General features: G+C 34.8%; 1 protein-coding gene across 2 annotated transcripts in view; it reads right to left on the reverse strand.

Annotated features, from left to right (window-relative positions):
• LOC124363018 (scoloptoxin SSD14-like) overlaps positions 1-8,647 on the reverse strand; it is a 30,635-nt gene extending 21,988 nt beyond the window's left edge. Inside the window, exon 1 of one of the 2 annotated variants that reach the window (XM_046818076.1) lies at positions 8,564-8,647. The gene's annotated coding sequence lies outside the window, so the exon portion shown is untranslated. Of the gene's footprint in view, positions 1-3,688; positions 3,947-8,563 lie in introns of those variants that run through there. The other variant, XM_046818077.1, reaches the window with a different exon arrangement.
• Positions 8,648-11,739: the final 3,092 nt, after the last annotated feature.

Below are 11,739 nucleotides of genomic sequence, written 5' to 3' on the forward strand. Positions count from 1 at the left end.
CAGTGTACAATTATTTACCTTTATTGTTGTAGTTGTAAATGACGAATCTAAGCACTCCACATTTTCACGAATAAACATAGTTATCTGCTTTATCCCGTGCGGCGGACCCACAGTTATCTGCTTTATCCCGTGCGGCGGACCCACAGTTATCTGCTTTATCCCGTGCGGCGGACCCACTGGACGGGCATCGTAACGTTACCGGGCGTTACACTTTTTCATGAGTGACTCCGAGCCGCAACCTAATTTAAGACGTTGTCACGTCAAAAGAGTTTTATACTTTTCGAATTCTTGATAGTGATAGATTGACTATCCCGTATATCAGTCAAACCTTGGAACACTAATGTTGGGGAGGTATATGATTATGCCATTTAATTTCTGAAGCCGATATTTAGTATTGTAAAATGTATATATCAACACTTTTTTTTTGTTTTGTAATTTTATCTGTCTTTGTGTGTATCACTTAATCATGTAAAACCTATTAGACTGTTATATTTAAATTTTACATGGGAATTCTTAGGATCCTTGGTTAATACCTGTTTCGAAATTCCCTCCGGACTACGCCCCACTGATCTTGAAAACTCCCTTAACACTTTATTATATTTATGGAGTTGGCTAAATCAGTTGATATTAAATGGAAAAATCAAAAATAATGCGTATTTTTACACAATTTAAACAGATGATATTAAATGTTTGCTGTTCGGTTGTCAAAGTCAGTCAACCTTAAAAAATGGCAGGTTCAGAGAAGCATTTCTTTGTCTGAGTTTTTTTTTATTTGAATCTTAATCAACTGCAATAAAAGCAATAATTTATTATATTATATGAGTGTTCATTAAAAAGTTAAGGATTTGACTTTCGTCTCCTTTTAGATTTAAGAACACTCCACACTGGCCTAAAATAGTTCCATAGTTACTAAAATCGTTGAAGCTATTCAATAAAATACCATTGAATATATGTTAGAGAGAAATTCGAGATACTCTCACTTCTCCATCTCTGCAGTTAAGTATAAAATGTATTAAGAGAGATTTCAGTGACTATAATTTATCTCAGGATTGTTGGTAATGCCATTTAGGAAAAATATTTCCATGGTGCCCCTACATCTCAAAATTAAGTTGCGTGGTCAGCCGCATATAATTCCAGTATACAATAAAACTACATGGCGCTCGAGAAATACGCTATAAAAATAGATAATGCATGTTAAAACGTTTATATTTTTAACTAAACTAACCAATTTAACAATAAATAACAAGATAAAAGTGTGTAACATAAATATTTAACTATGCAATCTAAGATTTAAGACCCTATTTTGATCGTATATGCACATAACTTGATGTTTTTGCAAGATCAATAGGGGAATTTCCTCTAAGGCAGAAATCAATGGTAGGATGCCTCGATTTAGTGGGAGACAAAATGATAGGATACGGTATGGGAAGGGTTAAATCTATAAAACTATATTTTTGCTCGTTTCATATTTTATACCTTAATACGTTTAAAACCCAACCGTCAGGCACATAAACATAGTTATATCACTGACAGCCAATCAGATAATAATAGAGAAGAAAATTAGTAGCCTACTGATACTGATATACAGATCAGTATCAGTATCAATAATACTAATAAAAACGAATCGTCACACAGACGAACTGTCACACGGCATAACCATCTAAAAAACGTATCGTGACACAGACGAACTGTCACACGGCATAACCATTTAAAAAACGAATCGTCACACAGACGAACTGTTACACGGCATAACCATCTAAAAAACGAATCGTCACACAGACGAACTGTCACACGTCATAACCATCTAAAAAACGTATAAAAAACTGTCACACGTGACACAGACGAACTGTCACACGGCATAACCATTTAAAAAACGAATCGTTACACAGACGAACTGTTACACGGCATATCCATCTAAAAAACGAATCGTCACACAGACGAACTGTCACACGGCATAACCATCTAAAAAACGTATCGTGACACAGTCGAACTGTCACACGGCATAACCATCTAAAAAACGAATCGTCACACAGACGAACTGTCACACGGCATATCCATCTAAAAAACGAATCGTCACACAGACGAACTGTCACACGGCATAACCATCTAAAAAACGAATCGTCACACAGACGAACTGTCACACGGCATAACCATCTAAAAAACGAATCGTCACACAGACGAACTGTCACACGGCATAACCATCTAAAAAACGAATCGTCACACAGACGAACTGTCACACGGCATAACCATCTAAAAAACGAATCGTCACACAGACGAACTGTCACACGGCATAACCATCTAAAAAACGAATCGTCACACAGACGAACTGTCACACGGCATAACCATCTAAAAAACGAATCGTCACACAGACGAACTGTCACACACACGGCATAACCATCTAAAAAACGAATCGTCACACAGACGAACTGTCACACGGCATAACCATCTAAAAAACGAATCGTCACACAGACGAACTGTCACACGGCATAACCATCTAAAAAACGAATCGTCACACAGACGAACTGTCACACGGCATAACCATCTAAAAAACGAATCGTCACACAGACGAACTGTCACACGGCATAACCATCTAAAAAACGAATCGTCACACAGACGAACTGTCACACGGCATAACCATCTAAAAAACGAATCGTCACACAGACGAACTGTCACACGGCATAACCATCTAAAAAACGAATCGTCACACAGACGAACTGTCACACGGCATAACCATCTAAAAAACGAATCGTCACACAGACGAACTGTCACACGGCATAACCATCTAAAAAACGTATCGTCACACAGACGAACTGTCACACGGCATAACCATCTAAAAAACGAATCGTCACACAGACGAACTGTCACACGGCATAACCATCTAAAAAACGAATCGTCACACAGACGAACTATCACACGGCATAACCATCTAAAAAACGTATCGTCACACAGACGAACTGTCACACGGCATAACCATCTAAAAAACGAATCGTCACACAGACGAACTGTCACACGGCATAACCATCTAAAAAACGAATTGTCCCACAGACGAACTGTCACACGGCATAACCATCTAAAAAACGTATCGTGACACAGACGCATGTCATAAGGAAAATTCTACACATATACACTTCAGTATCTACATAACTACCACAAAATTCTAAATAATCTCACATTTACTAAAGGTATACATTTTTTTAGATATTCTTTTAACGAAGATGTTATTTTAATTCTTTGTAACAAAGGTTTAAAAGGAAATACTTTTAAACCTCCATGGACACTTTAGTCGTTTTTTCTGGGAATAAAACACTAATCTAAAACATAGACAACCAACGACTGCCCTCTAGGCCACAGTGAAGGTCATAAATTACACCTTGACCAATTTCTGCTTGTTTGGTAAAAATAAATTCAACATTTTTACTGTGTAAGGTAGTATTTTCAGTAATATTGTTACTAAATAAATACGCACTCAAGTTTAGTTTTCATTACAGGATACCAAGTTTTTAAATACATAATTCGGAAAAAAAAATTTAAAATATTTTATTATACAACCAAATTTTCTATGAATAACTTAATTAGTTTTTCTGATAAGTTGAATTAGTCTACAGATGACTTTGTAAGTATAGCTGATTGACTAAATTGCATTATACTATGACTCCAATAATAAAAGGTGTATGCTAATCATACTTACCTCGGTTTTACTAACTGGGCAATTGTCAAGGAACCGAGTGAATTAGGTTACTTCGATAAGTAGTTTAATAGATTTGAGACACCTTCCAGAGATACGTTTATCAGATAAGATCACTTTATATTCTAAGAAAACTTATAGGTAAGGTGATGGCGATGGATAATCAGAGACATTCGATGCTGCTTTTCTTCAACGTAAACACGATAGCTTCTTCATTAGTGAGCTATTGTTAAGAGCTTTTAAGCCATATTCCCGAGATGGCTTACCGGGTATGATCTCTTCAGAGTGAGATAATGAGGAGATGCCTGCAGGCGGCTGACAGATGCTGATAACACGACGTCCGCTTATCAGAGTGGCACAGCTGTTACCCCCTCCCACCATCCCAACCCAATTCTCCACATCCTTGCACCGTGGGGCCATAAATCCATCACCTACAATCCCTCTGATCTCGAGTCATGAATACACTTCAAACCCGATAAAATCAAGGCTAATTTGTTTTCTTTATCAACTGTAAAGTAATAAATACACTCGTAACAATGTTTAAGATTGTGAAGTTTTCAAGGTGCTTCGTTTATTACTTCCAGATAACGTCACTAATATTTTTACTCGACCATGTGTGAATTAGAGAAAACCACAAATAGAATACTACTTTTGTGCACACTATTTGTTTTACTTCTCGAAATATAATATGTAAGTGCTTGGTGCAAATCAGGGAAAATCCTAATTAAAATTATAACTCTACTGGACATAGATTAAAACTTGGATAACGTATACTTGGGTCGAGTAGCTCCATAGAAAACTTTAACTCCTTAACACAGCCTATGTTTAACAAAATCCACCAGTAAATATTTTGGAAGCTGAGGGTGACAATGTGCCCATGTAGCCTAAGAGCGGAGGTGGATGAGTGGTTTACTTACTGCAAGTATTTATTAGCGGTAAAGCACGGATTCGGTCGAAGTATTTGTAATGATTGGAGCAATAGCTAATGCAAATAATTCAAATATATCAGAACGCAGCGATCCACTTTGAGTTTTTTAAGCGTTTTAACCGTGTTTCCTACCATCGGGTTGAACTGGGGAACATCATACCCAAGGAGAACGTTTGTAGGGTGCTGAATAACTCCACGACACTTAATGTCTTGGCGCTATGAGACTGCAATACATGAGAGACAGATTGTTGCGTAAAGACCGGGTCTTCTAACGCATCACTCATCATAACCGTCAGCTTCAATTCACAGAGTGAGAAGAAGCTTCACTTAGTTCGGTTCAAAGATGTTTAATGACCTCCTGAGAACCCTTATCTACTTATCTATTCGTAGTTTTAAGCATCATTTGATAAGTACGAGTTTACATATGTTTGGAAAATTAATTTGAAGTTGCACATTTTTGCACAGTTTAAGTTTTAGATGGTTTAAATGATTTATTTATATTTAGTTGTGAAATTTGTATTATTTATTGATTTATGGTCATATGGTAAGATGTTACTACAAATTTTGGCTGCTGTTGTGTAATTTAAATAAAGCTGAATATGTCTTTCATTTCGTATCAGTAAGTCCATTTTTGAAAAATAATAAAATACTTTTATTGAAAATCAGCATTAATCAAAAATTAGTGCATTCATTATTTTAATGGTAGGAATTTTAGGATTTTGCGGGGATCTCATGAACTCTGCGTACAAGTAAATTTAAAAACACTAAGTAGAAAAAATATATGTCCCTTTCAGTCAAAATCATGTTTTCAATTTTTAACACAATTTGATTTTTATTTTACTGAGATCACGTGTTATACTATGAGGTATATGTGTGTATGCACGGATGTGTGCGTGTGACGCGCGCGCTCTCACGCGTGCGTTGGGTGTGTAAGCACATCATCCAATGGAAGGGTGTGATCCAAATATATTATTATTTGGTTTTAATTTTTGTAGGTAAATATTGTAATACTAGAGTTGTGTTTATTTATTAAGATTTAAATATTTCTAATTGATAAGTGGTTTTATATTGATTGTTTCAAAAGTTATCCTTGACTATATGATTTGTTTAAAATTTGAAAGCTACATTATTTAAAGCTAGATTTGGTTGAGTAAAGATTTCATCTACTATGTTTAGGTTTTGTGCTTAAACTGGATTTGCCACTTCTATTTCATTTATGTTATTCTTTGATTTTCGAAGTTTTTCTATCTCAGTCCAGCCAACCACTAAGACGCCTTTATTCCATTCTAGATGTAATGTTGTTATTTTATGTCACGTGTTATACTTGGGTTTGAAGTCAAAAACATTCTTTTTTTTCATTCATAATACTCGTATTTAGTTTTTAGCAAACGACCACGATTCGCCAAATTTGTATAGTAATTAAAATATTAGTTTTGTTACGTAGTCAACATTACTTTCGGGAGGTAATCACAAGAGCTAACTCGCATTCTTTTTTCCTTAAAGAGAGAACCTAAAAAGAGATTGAAATTCAGCCATGCTAATTTTGGTGAATATTGAAATGGGATTGTATCAAAGGGGTTAAACATATCATTTGATAATTTTTCTGAGATCATATTTCCTACCTTAAATCCAGATCCTTAAATTTGTACTTTTAGTCTCTATATCTATCCATTTGAGTGACATAAATATTATGTATGAGCCGTTCGGTCGGGTTTTTAGTGTATCAAGCAAGGAAATCTCAAATCTTACCAGAAATAATTTGACCCTGTCGATACTCGCTCATTTTGACCTCCATCAAAACTAGCATGGCTGACTTTCAATTTCTTTATAGGACAAGATTGTTTTTAGATTTCAAAAAAAACTTAGGTTGTGTTCTTGTGCAATTCAATTTGAGTCTTTTTATCCTGGGCTACTTGTATTGTACAGCATAACTAATACGAATTTCAAACATTGTTCCTTCACACTTTACACGATATCATATCAGTTCTATTAAACCGCGTTTATCTGTCTAAATATGTACAAGTTTTGATTATGTCGATACTAAGCACCCTATACCAGGTCGATATTTAGAGCATTTTATAGCCGAATGAATGACCTAAAATGCGTAAATCTAATACGTGCAGTTTAGTCAACAACCGAATGATAATTCTCACATCACTGCAGTTGACTATTATTAGATCAGTTATTACCTAGTCATGTTTTATAATTTTAGCTAAATTAAGTACTGTACAATATAGATACATTTAATGAAATATTTATAAGATATTTATAAGTTTTATTTTGAAAGAAAACTCAATGCTTGGAAAATAATGGAACAATATTATATAATAAGAAAAGCTCGAGATAATGCATTAATAGGTTAACACCAATATCAGTACCTATACTTTAGCAATAGCTGGAGGGGTATGCTGTTTCCCAATAAATTGCGATAGTGGATACAATTAATTCCCTCCAAACTTAGGTACTATTTTGACCCATTTATCGAGGTTATAGTTCGATAAAGGGAGTAATCTGAGGGCGACAATTCCGATGCCTAGGAGCAAATATATCACTGTGATCACAGTGAGATACTAGCACTGAAGTTTAACAATATCGTAATTTAATCCTTAGATGATAACTTACTAAGAAACACAATAATTCGTTAACATTTAATCCACGTAATGATTAATGATACACTCGTAAAATACTGCAGGTAGATAACCAAATTAATGAATTATTTGTAAATAATGTGTGTAGCTTTAAATTAGTGTTTTTACGTTACCTCCGTGCAACGCCGCATGTCTGGTTATGAACGATCAGCAGTTATGAATGAATGAGTGAATGTTCTATTCCAGCAACAAGAAAACAAACAATAATATTTTTATAAGCATACTACTTTTAAAAGGACATGCTTTACAAAACTACAAAATTATTTATATTTTGAACCAGTGTATACATAAAAGAGGAAACAGATAATCGTTAAAATATGTTTTCTTTATTTATAAAACCTTTTATACAGAGTCGTACAAAAAGTGTCAGACTGCTGGAAATAGTTGGTCACCTTAAAACATATAAAAGTTCCTTAGCATATCACAAAGTAATGTTTTCCTGTATATATGTCTGTTTTACATTATACTGTTATACTGTGTAACCGTTACAGTTAAGAGTAAAATGTTGAGCGTATGGTATAGTTCTAAAGAAAAATATCCAGGAAAAACTTATTTTCTGGATTAACCCTAAAAGTGCTACTTCTTTAAACCCTTATTTAAGTTTCACAAAAACTCACCTTGTGAAAGCGTTAACAAAAATTTTAACATTTAATGCTAAAACCAACAGTATTTTACTTAATACACTAAGCCCTTTAATAAAAGTAGTCATTCAATGTGTCTGGAACAAATTACATGAAATAATACATCACTCTAAAATAGTCTTCGACTTTAGGGACTAATAAACATAAATCATAAAGCATTGCACAAGGCGAAAGTAAACATATTTACTGAAGATGCATAATGTAATATTTTATATTTAACAACTGGACCGCATGTTGCATGAAAACGAAACGCAACAAAAAGCGTGTACTTTTATGGTGGCATTGGAAGTTCAACCAACATCTCATAAATCATGATTTACATATTTATATTTATATTTCTCCTGGGCTCATAATAACACATCAATTTATAAAAAAAATCTTCACATACTTTAAACTTTTAAATGACTAACTAATTTTCTTATATTGAATGGTTTAAATGAACGTATTTAAATTATTCTTAAAAACATTTTGACGTTCACTTGAGAACCTATTTTTTAAGTTAACAATGAATATATGAGGACATATCTGAGAAGCACAATAATAATAATAACGGAAAATAATCAGAAATATTCTAATTTTGTTAAGTAATAAATTTCTACGATATACAACGTATTGGTACAAAATTTAGCAAACTGCGAAGTATAAACTACCTACTACTTACATGAAACGTAAAGTAAACTACTCGGTGTCACGTTACAAAAATAATGTCGTGGAAGACTTGCCTTATCTATCGGCAGACTCACTATCACTACAGCTGATTTTACGGCCTCGGATATAGTCAGGTTTACGGGTATGTGTATTGTGACACAGGTGTGCCTACGTCATGTATCTTTGTGAACCACCTGGCATTGTATCATAATACAGCTATTTGACTCGCAATTAAGTCTAACTCACTGCAAGCGCCATGAACTTATATAAAATGACCACAATAAGTATTAGTGCCTGTTAAAAAACACACAATTTTAACAGGCTGAGAAGTATTGTACTTAATAATTTTTACATTTTTTAACATTTTTACAACTTTATTCACTGTCAGAAAAACATGGTATTGATACTTAGTAAAGCATAGAAACGATTTTATTACACGGAATCTTTTTAAAAGAATCTAAAATTCAATAATAATTTAATCACTGTCCATACCCATTCATATGCACACAATTATTCAAATTTATACACATTTTTACTTATACATTACGAAATGCTTGAATTATTTAGCAAATTATTAATTTTCCCAGCGGCTTTCCATGACCAGTTTTATCCACAAATTTGAAATATGACACCAACAGGTATTTTCAAGAAACTTTGTGCTCATTTTAGTTTGATATTTAATGCGTTGAGTGAGTCTGCTATTACTGATTTATTCCAACTTGTGTTAGAAGTTTCTTTTGATGGCGAAGTTTTAAGTTACTGAGTATGACATCTTTTCCTGCACTCAGTTCCTAGAAACACCCGTACGTCTTTATCCTGGCTCAGATTACGTACTTAAATTTCATTAACTTTATAACATTTATAAACTTGGATCCAATACAAAGTTGAAATCTAAGCTCTATAAACAACTGCTTAGCACAACTCTATGGTATTAAACTTTGTGACGATTTTGGCAGCCTTTCTTTAATGCCAAAAATATGATTTTGTATTCTGCACAGCTATTGTATGTTCTCCATGTTGCTATGTTGTACGGGGTTATATAAGAACACAAGATAGGGTAAACTTAAGACTTCGAAGAACAGTATGTAATATAATGTCAGGTTTATTTCAAAATATGCTCATTCCAGGTTAAACTAAATCGTGTATTCGTAACTTGCCGTTTATACTACGCATCGCTATTTTGTTTCAATTGCTGTTATGAATTAAAAACTTAAAGTACACCTTTTAAATATGTTTCCTTCTTTAGCGCAACATTCACTCACATTGGCTGAAGTATACTGATTTGGTTGGTGGCTGTTCAAAAATAGAAACATGTTTCAGGAACACAAATTCCATAAGGAACATGAAAGTGAAACTCCTTTGAAAAATCTGGTTAGAATATAATAGTATTATTAATACTGTATAAATTTTTAAAACGTTTATAAAGGTTTCATAAGGAACTTAAGAGTAAAATTCCTTTCAAAACTGGTTACATTACTAATATTGCAATAATTTTGTAAATGAACAAAAGGTTCAAGATTAACAATACACTTCTTTAAATGGTATAGAATTATTTATTTCTTTATTAATTCGTTTGCTATACTATTGTATACGATTACATGCGTTAACACTAAATACTGTTATGAGGTGTTCTAGTTAATAGAGCAATACATATTTAAACGATATGATATAGAGCGTTAACCGTATATTTCTTTTAAATGTATGAGGAATTAGAATTCTAAGATTTCCCGCGTTTTAATCACAATTTTAAGCTTTGTTTAAAAACCATACAATTCATTCTTTTGAAAAACAGAACCTCATTTTAAACGAATAAGTTCATTTTGTGATGGCATGTAAATAATTTGTAACAATATTATTTACAATATAATTTGTAAGTGGGTTGCACGTGGTTGTGAGACAATAGTCGACCCACTTTTATCGACAAAGTGACCACTCTCTAGTGTCACTCTGCCACGTTTGTCACCGATCGCTAACGATGTACTTTTGTTTCCGGCGCCACATTCTTCCCCGTGTCAGTGGAGAGCACAATCTATCAGCCTCAGCACTACATGGCACCTCCATTACTGTTATTAATGGTCCTGCGACATTGTGTCCGCAGTCTAGTGTTCCACGTTGCCACATTCTTCCACCATGTCAGTAAAGAGTATAATCTATCAGCCTCAGCACTACATGGCACCTCCATTACTGTTATTAATGGTCCTGCGACATTGTGTCCGCAGTCTAGTATTCCACGTTGCCACATTCTTCCACCATGTCAGTAAAGAGTATAATCTATCAGCCTCAGCACTACATGGCACCTCCATTACTGTTATTAATGGTCCTGCGACATTGTGTCCGCAGTCTAGTGTTCCACGTTGCCACATTCTTCCACCATGTCAGTAAAGAGTATAATCTATCAGCCTCAGCACTACATGGCACCTCCATTACTGTTATTAATGGTCTTGCGACATTGTGTCCGCAGTCTAGTATTCCACGTTGCCACATTCTTCCACCATGTCAGTAAAGAGTATAATCTATCAGCCTCAGCACTACATGGCAACTCCATTACTGTTATTAATGGTCCTGCGACATTGTGTCCGCAGTCTAGTGTTCCACGTTGCCACATTCTTCCACCATGTCAGTAAAGAGTATAATCTATCAGCCTCAGCACTACATGGCACCTCCATTACTGTTATTAATGGTCTTGCGACATTGTGTCCGCAGTCTAGTATTCCACGTTGCCACATTCTTCCACCATGTCAGTAAAGAGTATAATCTATCAGCCTCAGCACTACATGGCACCTCCATTACTGTTATTAATGGTCTTGCGACATTGTGTCCGCAGTCTAGTATTCCACGTTGCCATATTCTTCCACCATGTCAGTAAAGAGCATAATCTATCAGCCTCAGCACTACATGGCACCTCCATTACTGTTATTAATGGTCCTGCGACACTGTGTCCGCAGTCTAGTATTCCACGTTGCCACATTCTTCCACCATGTCAGTAAAGAGCATAATCTATCAGCCTCAGCACTACATGGCAACTCCATTACTGTTATTAATGGTCCTGCGACATTGTGTCCGCAGTCTAGTGTTCCACGTTGCCACATTCTTCCACCATGTCAGTAAAGAGTATAATCTATCAGCCTCAGCACTACATGGCACCTCCATTACTGTTATTAATGGTCTTGCGACATTGTGTCCGCAGTC

The sequence above is a fragment of the Homalodisca vitripennis genome, chromosome 5 (assembly GCF_021130785.1).
Source record: "Homalodisca vitripennis isolate AUS2020 chromosome 5, UT_GWSS_2.1, whole genome shotgun sequence".
In the NCBI taxonomy this organism is placed as follows: Eukaryota; Metazoa; Arthropoda; class Insecta; order Hemiptera; family Cicadellidae; genus Homalodisca; species Homalodisca vitripennis.